Source organism: Ursus americanus, chromosome 11 (assembly GCF_024610735.1).
Source record: "Ursus americanus isolate L20-20 chromosome 11, mUrsAme1.1.p, whole genome shotgun sequence".
Lineage (NCBI taxonomy): Eukaryota > Metazoa > Chordata > Mammalia > Carnivora > Ursidae > Ursus > Ursus americanus.
The window spans coordinates 76422745-76434555 of record NC_142137.1 but is presented as its reverse complement, the minus strand read 5'-3'; the positions used below and the strand labels follow the sequence as shown (position 1 = coordinate 76434555).

Sequence of the window (11811 nt, the reverse complement as noted above, 5' to 3'; positions counted from 1 at the left end):
GTGTTGATGGGGGTTTGTGACAGACCTTTTCTGACCAAATGACAGCAATTCAGCCAACATCTCCAGGGCCTCCAAGTCTTCCCAAGGCCTCTGCAATCCTCTGATTCTTCCATCAACCTCCTTGGGAAGCTCTGTCCTGTTGTCTTCCTTGTCACCTGCCTCTTCTGGAACCCTTCTGTGGCCTCCCTACCAGGGCCGCCCTCACCGGGATTTCCCGTGACCCGTAGCTAGGTGCCCGCATCCTGTGCTGGGCCCCGCGAGCCCCGTGCTTTGTGCAAGGCCTGTGTGCTCACTCTGGGTCACTTGGCATCTCCCCTTGCAGCGGGCTGCATCTTCCTGCACTGGGTCTCCTCTGAGCAGTCTGTGAGGCCAGACCGTCCCCATGTCACAGGCACCGAAGCGCAAGTCTAGAAGGTCCAGATGACCCACTCCCAGTCCCAGCGTGTAGAGAATGGGCGGAGGGTGGTTCCCAAGCAGAGGAGGACTTGGGCCCAGGGAGCCTGAGGGAGGGCATGGCACAGTGAGCCCGCAGAAGGAGAGCGAGCACCGTGGCGGCCTGGGCGCTCAGGCCTGCTGGGAGACCATGTCCCACGCGCACTGGCTCTGTCCCCAGGGCTGGAGGCCATCAGGGTATCCACGCTCCCAAGCTGCAGGCTGGCAGTGACTGGCAGGGGGGAGGCACTGCTGGTGCAGGAGAGAGCCCTCCACAGGGAGGAGAGGGCAGGCGCTCCCCCAGCAGCTAGAGGAACTCAGGGTGTCCACACTCTCAGGCTGCAGGCTGGCAGTGACTGGCAGCGGAGGAGGCACTGCTGGTGCAGGAGAGAGCCCTCCACAGGGAGGAGAGGGCAGGCGCTCCCCCAGCAGCTAGAGGAACTCAGGGTGTCCACACTCTCAGGCTGCAGGCTGGCAGTGACTGGCAGCGGAGGAGGCACCGCTGGTGCAGGAGAGAGCCCTCCACAGGGAGGAGAGGGCAGGCGCTCCCCCAGCAGCTAGAGGAAATCAGGGTATCCAGGCTCCCAGGCTGCAGGCTGGCAGTGGCTGGCAGGGGACGAGGCACCGCTGGTGCAGGAGAGAGCCCTCAGGCAGAGAGGAGGGGGCAGGCGCTCCCCCAGCAGCAGGTGCACTGGGGCAGGCTGAGGGGGCATCAGCAGACAGCAATGCCTCCAGCTGGGGTCTCCAGACAGGCCCCCTCCTCAGACCCAGCACAAGATTGTCTGGATGGCCTTTGTCCCCCAAACACAAAATCTGACCCAGGACCCCTCCCTCAAGCCCCCACTCCCAATCTTTTGTACTCAGCTCAAGTGACAAGAAATGGCCAATAGTTTAGGTGGTGTTGGGTGCACAGGGACATTTGTTTTTCTGGCCCATGCTCTAACATTGCTGGCATCTTAAAGATCTCAGGGCTTTGATTCAAAAACTATAGGAAGGTAGATTTTTGGAAACCTGCCTCTGTGCCTTGCAGCCCTCCCATCCCACCAGCTCTGCTCAGAATCCCTCTAGGCCACAGACCTGGGTCTAACCCACAGACTCGGGTCCTCAGATGGGCCAGACAATGTGCCTTCAAAAAGCGACCCAGGTGGGGCAGCAGGACACACTGAGGATTCCAGCACTCCCCCTCCCAGAAAGTGAGGGTACCACTGGATGAGCTGCCTGAAAACAGCCAGGTCAGGGCTCCAGGAAGACGCCAGGGCACAGGAGGAACTGGGGAGCATCTGGAGTCAGGTAGGCATAGTGAGAATCTCCGGTGTTTTTGCCTGGGGGCAGCTCCCGTCCCCGTAAACACTCAGTGTGATGGCTCTACTGGGGGGCTGGCGGTGGGGACCATGCCTGGAGCACCCGTGGCTCCACTGTCAGAGGTTGCCAACTTGATCTGTGCACAGGTGGGGAAACCCGGCCACACCCTGAAGAATTTCTGGGAACAGTAGCCATCTCAGTGGCAGCTGACCTGGGAGGTCAACCTTGCAGCTGCCTGAGGTGGGATTGAGCCACAGACCAGCACACTAGCCAGAAATGGAAGAAGGAGAACGAGTTCTTCATTTCAATAGTCTCTAAGTTACCGGTTTGTTCCTATGGTTAGTATACTTGGCATTCTGGGAAATCTGTCCAAGGTCTTGAAAATGTTCTCATGTTCTCTGCTGGAGAGGTTCTTGAAAAATCTCTGGTTTATAGGTAAAAATCATCCAGAATTGACTTTGGTTGGCATAGTCATGCTGGGAAAAGTATGGAGCTTCCCCAAAATACTAAAAATAGAACTCCTGTATGATCCCACTACTGGGTAGTCATTTTCAGGAAATGAAGTCAGTTTCTCGAAGTAAGATCTGCACTCTCCCACCCAATCTCCCTGAAGAGGGGCGGCTGCCCTTAACAACAGGGCACCCGTGTGGGAAGTCAAAGGCAAGCCTCCCCTTGAGGCAGGTGCCTCCCTGGACAAGGGGCTTCCCCAGGGCTGGGAGGTCCCCACAGCAGCACATTCAATATCCTGGATACTAGGAGGAGACAGAGTACAGCACCAGGCCAGTGAGGGTCAGGACACACTACCCCAAATATGGCACCTTGACAAATTAAATATAGAAGCTGAAAGAACTTTTGCATTAAGCAGAAGCAGGAAGGTCCCTCTGACCCCCAGCCATCAGCCCTTCTTCCCTGAAGCAGGTCAGAATACTCCCAGGTGGAACTTTCTCTCCCCAGACTACAGGGAAGACATGCGCTTATCATCACAGTCAAGGAATGTGGAGCCACGAAGGCTGTAGGAACAAACCTGGTTAAACTCACCCTGATCTTCCTAGCTACTTTTTACCATTTACCAGCCCTAGCCCAAAGCCTTGTGTCTGTCAATTCTTCACACATTTATTGCTTCTTTGTCTAAAAGGTTGAAGAGCTGTCTGCTCTAGTCACCTTTGCTGGTCTCCATGGTCTTGTGAGAAAAAATCTATACATTTTGCTTGCTGTTCTCCTGTTCATCTGTCTTTGTCAATTTCCAGACCCAGCCAGGGACCTTAAGAGGGTTGAGGAAAACTTTTTCCTCTCTTGCAGCACTGGGGCGGGGGGGGGGGGGACGGGTGGCAGGGGGAGTCAGGAAAACCCATCCTGCCTTCCTGGCCTTGGTTCAAACTGACCTCTGCTGAAAAGCAGCATAGGGCTGTGCATGGCTGGGGGAGCTGGGGAGAGGCAGGTAGAACATGTAGGAGCTACCTGACCCCAATCCAGGGGACTCGGACCCAGTGACAAGCCCAGGGTGTGATTATGAATACTATAATGGAAGCATCCTGAATATCAGACCTTCCCCATGCCAGGCTTTGTTACTGTTGCTTGCTGTAGTTGCTACTGTTGGCTTAGTGACTTTTCTGAACTAACTTTGCGAAGTCTGTGTTCCTTGTTGTGTGTGCCCCCTGAGGTCCCTGTGCTGTTAAAGTCGTGGTCAGCCAGTGGCTGGGCAGAGAGGTCACCTGTGTTTCCGAGCTATGGGCTACAGATTGGAGGTCCCCACAACCTCCTCCTCCGGTTCGAATAATCTGCTCGAGTGGCTCATGGAACTCGGAGAAATATGTCACTTACTAGATGACCAATTCCTTAAAAGGACAGAACTCAGGACCAGGCAGAAGGACGTGATGAGCAGTGCAAGGTGTGCAGCAGAGCTCAGAGCTTCCCCACTCTATGAGTGAAAGAGGTCTTTAACCACCTCCACTCTGACCTTCAGCTGTACTTCTAACTGATGATGTCCTTCCTTTGGGCTCATCTGTTAACTCAAGTGAAAAACCCAGCGGGCACCAAAATGACCCCTCAAGCAATAACCACTGTCCTGACGCCAACAAGACCCTGCATGATTGACCCCAAGACAATGATCGACAGGAACCTTACTGCCCCCCTGCACAACCCACCAGCCCTTGTCCTATATTTTCCTTACTAAAAACCCAGGAGTGTTTTCAGCACCTTGAGATCATGCCAGTCCTCTGCCTTCCTGTGTCAGCTGCACTGAAATAGATTCCTTTCCTGTGTCACCGCCACTCATCTCTCTGCCTTTAGATTTTGGACATTGTGGATAGTGTAATGTAGCAAGTCAAATACCAGTTCTCCTCCTCCCCAGGGTTCACTGCTGCTCCTCTCACTGCAGTTCTGCTGCTGGCATAGTGACTTTTCTAACCTAATTTTGTCAAATCTGTATTCCTTGCCATGTGTGGCCACTGAAGTGTCTGTTCTGTAAATGCAGTGGTCAACTGTTGATTGGGCGAGATTTCCTTAAACACCTGGAAACCGCCCTTCCTCCGAAAAAAAAACAACTTCTAGTCTTTGCAGATGCGAAGGAGGGCTCTGGGTGTGTGTGTGTCAGGATACAGCTTCGACGCCAGCCAGGCCTTTTAAGGACTCTACCATGGCCTTTGCTTCCTAATTGTGGAGACTGACAATCACCAGAGGGGAGAGCCTAGAGTCTTCTCAGGTCAGCACTGAACAGGCACCTAGCCCATTCATGCAGTGTCCCAGGGGCTCAGGAATAGGTCAGAGCTTCCAGGCCCTTTTTCCCTAAAGCTCCTCATCACTCAGCCTTTCTTCCAGTGAGTCTGCTTGGTTTCTGTTTGCCCCAACTGTTACCCATTGCCCTGGGCAGAAGAGACTCACATATGCCTTTAAATGTTTTGGACATTGAATGCCCTCCAGTAGCCACCTCACTACAGTTGGTGGTAAGCAAGAAGTCACAGAGGACTCCAAGGGTGTGGACTTGGTGTTTCCCTCTCCTGAGGTGGGGACACCTGTGGGAGGAGCAGGTGGCCAGCTTGAGGGGGCGCAGGCACCTGACATGGACAGATGGGGTAGGTGAGGCCCGAGGCCCCGGGAGTATGTGTCCAGCATCTGGACTGAACCGGTCTTCAAAGCTGCAGATTGGCTGGGATCATCTTTAGGCTGAGAAGGAAGATAAGGGGAGCAGAGGGGACTGAGGAGGCTCAGCTTAGACAGGAGAGGGCTGAGCCACTCCTTTGGGGGAAAAGTGGGTCAGGTCCAGGCTCATGGGGACAGACCTTGAGGTCATTGTGCTACATGAAATAAGCCAGTCCCTAAAGGACTGATACTGCAGGACCCCACTTGTGAGGGACAGAGAGCACTCCAATTCATAGAGGTGGAAGGAGCTGCTGAGTGCTAGGGCTGGGGAGGTGGAATGGGTCTCGTGGGTAGAGGTTCAGTTTGGGATGACAATGAAGTTGTGGCGATGGATGGAGGTGGTGGGTGCAGAGCAGTGAATGTACGTATTGCCACTGAATTGTACCCTGAAATGTGCTTAAGTATCAGTCGTATGTCCATTACACCACAATAGGAAAGTAGTGAGTCAGGAGGACGGGGCCATCGTGAGTCCCAGGAGGGCCCTGGAGAAGGGATCCTGTATCTTGGTTCTCGCTCTCACGCTCTGCCCCTTGTTGGTGACCGAGCTCACAGTAGGCACTCAGTGAATGCTTGCTAAGATGAAGTGCAGGCAGATGTTCCAGAGAGAGTCCACAAGTGCAAACCCTCCAGTGGGCACTGAGGGATCCCAACAGGACGCGCATCCAGACAGAGCCAGTGCCCACATCTCACAAACACCAGCACAGAAATAGCCATTTAAAACCAAGGCAGGAACTGTATATAACCCAGAGGGCTATCCTCTATGCTCCTAGAGGCCGAGCTAGTGGCCACGGCCAAGGCCTCTGGCGGTCAGGGGACTGGGGGTCTGATTGGTGGCTTAGCACACCCTTGACCCTGAAGCCCCATGGCCACGGTGTGGTGCGAAGACCGGCAGGGAAGTCCCGGCCAGGACCTGTTCTGGCTCCAAGGCTGCTGCAGGGCAGCTCCCAGACCCACCAGGTGTTGTCTGTTTAGAACCAGGGAGAAAACATTTTACCTCGGTTGTTCTTTTTAAAGATATTTGCTCAGGGACACCTGGGTGGCTCAGTTGGTTAAGCATCTGCCTTCCACTCAGGTCATGATCCCAGGGTCCTAGGATCAAGTCCCACATTGGGCTCCTTGCTCAGCGGGGAGCCTGCTTCTCCCTCTGCCTGCTGCTCCCCCTGCTTGTGCGTTCCCTCCCTCTCTCTCTCTGACATAATAAATAAAGTCTTTAAAAAAAAAAGATGGTTGCTCAGCATTGACACAGAAAAATATCTGACATAAAACTAGAGCCAATCACAGCTGCAAATCACCCAGAAGTTATCAAAATGCACTGACCAAGAGGAACTTGTGACCCCAGGCAATCCTCCTGTGCATGCGGGTGACTGGGGGCCCTGGACTGGGGGCTAGGCTCCACCATCTCCCTCAAGGGGACAGAAGTAGGACCCTGCTCTGATGGCTCTACTCAAGGCAGCACCCCCTGATGGAGACAGGAGCAGCCCCTCATGAGTTCTGGGTGTCCTGGTGATTCTTGGGCATGGCGCAAATCTCAGCTTCTTCATGACCCATGGCCAGCCCAGCAGCTGCGGGTCCCACAGGTCCTCTGGGGAGAGTCCATCATGAGTTCCGGATGTCCTGGTGATTCTTGGGCACAGCCACGAATCTCAGCTTCTTCTTGATGGGGGGCCAGTCCAGCAGCTGTGGGTCCCACAGGTCCTCTGGGGCAGCACATTAATGGGCTTGTGGTCCAGCAAGTACCTGTTCAGGCGGCTCTCATCCTGCCACACCGCCTCGATCCCAATGGCCAGGTTGACGACCCCCCATTGCCTGGTGACAGACCAAGGTCAGTCAGTGAACCTCTAGCACCAAAAAAGGCCCCCACGTAGTAAAGTCACCCTGGTCCCTGGGGATGTGCGCCTGGAACTGCAGCCAATGCTCAGAGCCGAAGTCCTTGTGGGCTGCCCAGTAGAAACTAGGGTGCAGGGTGTCAAAGAGGGGGGACAGGAGCTCCACGCTCACATGGTCACGGAACTTCCTATCTATCTCTGTGCACACCAGGTAGTCCACCTCACAGAGAAAGTGTGGAGTTATTCTTAGAAAATATGTTGTAAGCCCTAAGGAGTGATTGTGGAAGCAGCTGAAACGTCAGCAGCCTTCTTGTTCTCAGGCTGTTGAACGCAATGGCCTGGTAGGAGCAGGATCCCATGATCCCCAGGGGCAGGGCATAGGTTAGGAGCTAGGAAAGAATGTAACCCTCAGTCCCCCCTTTTTGCACCTGGCGTTTGCTAGCACAAACATTCCACTCTTCCCGTATCTCATGACTGCCTCCCTGCGCACCTGCATGTAGGGGAGGGTGCAGGCCTGCTTTACAGCTTCAAGATATTTGCTATCCCTTTGTACCCCTTTCCTACACTTTGAGGCATCTGTCCTTGCTTTTCTGATAAAAAATAAAATAAAAGCTATGTGCAGAATCCAGCTGCTGCTGCTCTCCCTTGCAGAGGCAGCCCTGCGTGGCCACTCAGAGTGGTGTCTGAGAACTTCATTTCAGTGAGCGATGACAGGAAGAGCTGTCTGCAGAAGTGGCTGATGATCACATATACTGCATGGGCACACCCTCCCAGCGCAGGAAGCCGGGGACCTCGAGGACCACCACCCTCCAGCCTTCCCGGAGGGGCACATGGGGCCCGGCAGCCAGCTGACTGGTGAAGACGTAGTAGGTGACCCTGTGTCCCACCATGAAGTGCTTCTCCGCCGTCTGCAGGACCAGCTCCAGGAAGACCACGTATCCACAGGGACAGGGGACAGCACTGGAGGAGGGTCACTGCCAGAGGCTGGCGGCAGGACCCCAAAACTCAGGCCATGAACATGTACACCTTCTTCAAGGGGGCAGGCCCTGGGCTGTTTTAAGCAACAGCCACCCTCCTGGCCTGTCCTGAGCAAGTCTGCCGGTGGGGCCTCCCTACCTTCTGCTCCCAGAGATGGGGGCTGTCAGCACCCGATCTTACAAAGGGGAGCCTGAGGCTTAGGAGGCTAGAAACCAATGCAGCCCCACAGTCAGCATGCTGGAGCCAGGAACACTCCCCCCTGTGCTGAGCTCCCGGGCAAACGCTGCAGGTGTCCCCCCCTGGCTGACCCCCTGCAGGTCCAGTCCCCACCTGCCATGAGTTGAGCACCTTTGGGCACAGCCCTTGTTTCTATGCCCTACAGACTGGGTAGAACCAGCAGGGCCGGCCACCTGCCCCACTTTGCTTTGAGTGGGCTGTCACTGGCCCCCACAGAACTATCTCCACCTCTTGTAGGGTCCTCCCATGAAGGCTACTGGGCATTCTGCTGACAAGATCCATCACTAACCACTGGTATTCCTAGGAGGGGTCACCCTCGAAATCCCCCAGGTCAGGAATCAGGTCCAGCCGTGGGCAGGGAAGGGGAAAGAGGACCCCTGGAAGATGAGGGGGGTTGCTTAGGCCCCAGCTTTGAATCCAAGGGTGTAAGCTTCCAGGTCTAGGTCTACATTCCCCGGCCCCATGAAGCTGGGAGTCTTGTCCAACTGCCTCACATGGCTGGTCCCCCTTTGAGGGGACTACCTGCTCCCCACCATGGGGACAGCAGCTCCCCCATCATCAGGCAAGTGTGGTGAGCCCCTCTGACACTGATTTTCTTTAAGATTTTCTTTATTTATTTTTGTCAAAGAGAGAGACAGCTAGAGAGGGAACACAAACAGGGGGAATGGGAGAGGGAGAAGCAGGCTCCCCGCTGATCAGGGAGCCCGACAGTGGGCTCAATCCCAGGACCCTGAAATCATGACCTGAGCCAAAGGCAGATGCTTAATGACGGAGCCACCCAGTGCCCTGAGACTGATTTTTTTTTATACAGGCACTAAAGCTACTTCCCTGTGCCGGCCCCATACTTGGCAGGTTAGTAAATCGCTCACAGAGGGAAGGCGGGCACTACATTTAAATAGGGGACGAGTACACACACCCAGCAGACACCAGGGGTCAAGTAGAGGCCCAGCCAGTGGGGGAACAAGCCAGACATGAGGCAAGAAGAGAGAAGAGTGATCCTGGCAGAGGACACAGAAATGCAAAGGCTTGGAGTCAGGCCCAAGGCACATGTGGGACAATCACACACCTGGGTGGCCCATGGGGGAGAGGGGAGGCAGCGGTGGGAGAGGGGAGGATGAAGAAGATGGGCAGGTGGGGAGGGGATCACAGACAGGCTCAAAATGATCTGTCTGAAATGATCGCTCTGGTTACTGGAGGAGAATGGGCTCTGTACAGCACAGGACAGGGAGACTCTAACTCCTAACCCCTAACCCTTAACCCTAACCCCTAACTCCAACCCTAACCCTAACCCTAATCAAACATCATGCTCAATTTTGAGGACTGACAGCTCTATTCTGAAATCACAAACAAGTTCATCATGTTAGCTTTCACTCATTGCTCAGTATAATACTGAAAGTTCTACCCAGAACGATAAGGCAAGAAATAAGGAATCCACACGGGAAAGGAAACAGTAGAACTAGGTCCATTCAGAAACCAAAGATGACATCATCTTATATAGAGAGATTCCTAAAGAATCAACAAAAAAGGATTACAGCCAGTTACCTAGTTCAGCAAAGTTATAGGATGAAATATCAATACACAAAAATCTCTCTTATTTGTATACACTAGCAGTGAATCATCCAAAAGGGAATTCAAGAAAACAATTTCATTTTAGGGAACATCAACATTGACAAAATACTTAGGAATAGATGTAATCAAGGTGCACTTGTACACTGAAAATTACAAAACATTGCTGCAAGAAGGGGAAACCTAAATAAATCTGAGACCACCCATGGTGATGAAAAGATATACCATTGATAAAATGAAAATAGTACACAATGCAATGTGAAAATTCAAAGTATTCCCAAGAAAATTCACAAAGGCCTTTGGGAAGAAATACACAAGCTAATACTAACAATCATATGGAATTTCAAGGGACTACAAGATAACCAAAACAATCTTGAAAAAGAAAATCAAGGCTGAAAGGTCATACTTCTGAAATTCAAATCTTAATATAAAGCAACAGTAAACAAAACATTGTGATAGTGTCGTAAATGTATGCATACACCCTGAAACAAATAGTACATGTTAATTAATTGGATTTAAATTTAATTTTTTTTAAATAAATAAAATAAATTTTTATAAAAAGGTATGCATACAGATCAGTGAAATTTAACTGAGAGCCCAGAAATAAACCTCTTCACCTATGGTTCACTGAATTTTGACAAGGGTGGACAACATTACACTGGGGGAGAGAATGGTCTTTTCAACAAAGGGTGCTAGACAATTGGCTATCCATGTACAGAGGAATGAAACTGGACCCTTACCTCTCACACCGCATATAAACATTAACTCAAAATAAGTTAAAGGCTCAAATGTAAGAGGTAAAATTATAAACTCTAGAAGAAATAAATGGGGATAAATCTTCATAACCCTGGATTTAGCAATGCTTTTATAACTGACACCAAAGCATAAGAAAGGAAAGAAAAAAATAGATAAAATAATATCCTCAAAATTAAAAATCTGTCCTGGGCACATGGGTGGCTCAGTTTGTTAAGCATCCGACTCTTAATTTTGGGTCAGATCATGATCTCAGGGTCATGAGATCCAGCCCCACATAAGGCTCCACACTGAGTGTGGGGCCTGCTTAAGATTCTCTCTCCTTCTCCCTCTGCCCCTGACCACTCGCACACTCTCTCTCAATCACTCTTAAAAAAGTAATGTAAAAAAAGAAATTAAAAATCTTTGTACATCAGAAGATACTATCCGGAAAGTGAAAAGACAGCCAGAATGGAAGGAATTATTTGTACATGATTTATCTAATAAGAGTCTGTTTCCCAGAATATGTAAAGAGCTTTTACAGCTCTTCAACAAAAAGACAACCCAATTTTTAAAATGGACAAAGGACTTGGATAGACCTTTCTCCAGAGAAATCATACAAGTGGTGAACAGCACATGAATAGATGTTAAACATCATTAGTCTTTATGGAAATGAAGATTTAAACCAGTCCTTTTACACACAGTACAATCACCATAATCAAGAAAACTAAAAATAACAAATTTTGGAAAGGATGTTGAGAAACTGAAACCCTTAAACCTTGCTTGTGAAAAATGGTGTAGTCTATGTATAAAATAGTTTGGCATTTACTCAAATAGATCAAAGTAGAATTACCGTATGGTTCAACAATTGTACTCCTAGATAGATACCCCCAAAATTGAAAACACTGGTTCAAACAAACAAAATGTACAGAAATATTCATAGCAGCAGTATTCACAATAGGCAAAAACCAGAAGCCATGTGAATGTCCATCACTGGGGAAAAGGACAAACAAAATGACGTAGATCCATAAATGGCAATCTTGTTCTGCCTTAGGAACGAATGAAGTAAATTGTTTCATTTGTGGAAAAAAATATGGAGACTTCTCAAAATATTAAACACAGAATTCCACTGCAGCATATATGCCCGCAAAATTGAAAGTGGACGTACCCTTATTCAGAGCAGCATTTTTCACAACAGCCAAAAGGAGGAAGCAACCCAAGCGTCCACTGACAGATGAATGGATACACAAAATGTGGTATGTACACGATGGAACACGACTCAGCCTTGAACACGAGGGGAGTTCTGACACACGCTACAACACGGACTGACCCTGGAAGTCACCGTGCTGGGTGAAATCAGCCAGTCACAGAAAGACAGGATTCCACTGATACGAAGTAAGCAGAGACACAGGGTTGAACGTGGCAGCAGGGCCGAGGGGAAAGGGGAGTGCGGAGTCGGTGTTGCAGGCGCACGGTCTCCCTGGGGAGAAGGAGACAGCTGGGGACAATGACGTACAACCGTGGGAACTCGGCTAAGGCCAGAGAGCTGTGAACCTGAAGTGTCTGAAGTGGTGAATGCTACTACGTTTAGTCACAGTGA

At 51.1% G+C, this 11811-nt stretch overlaps 1 pseudogene; it reads right to left on the bottom strand.

The window, feature by feature from the left end:
* Nucleotides 1-6468: 6468 nt before the first annotated feature.
* LOC123775450 (histo-blood group ABO system transferase 2 pseudogene) lies at nt 6469-10233 on the bottom strand (annotated as a pseudogene).
* Between the last annotated feature and the right edge of the window lie 1578 nt (nt 10234-11811).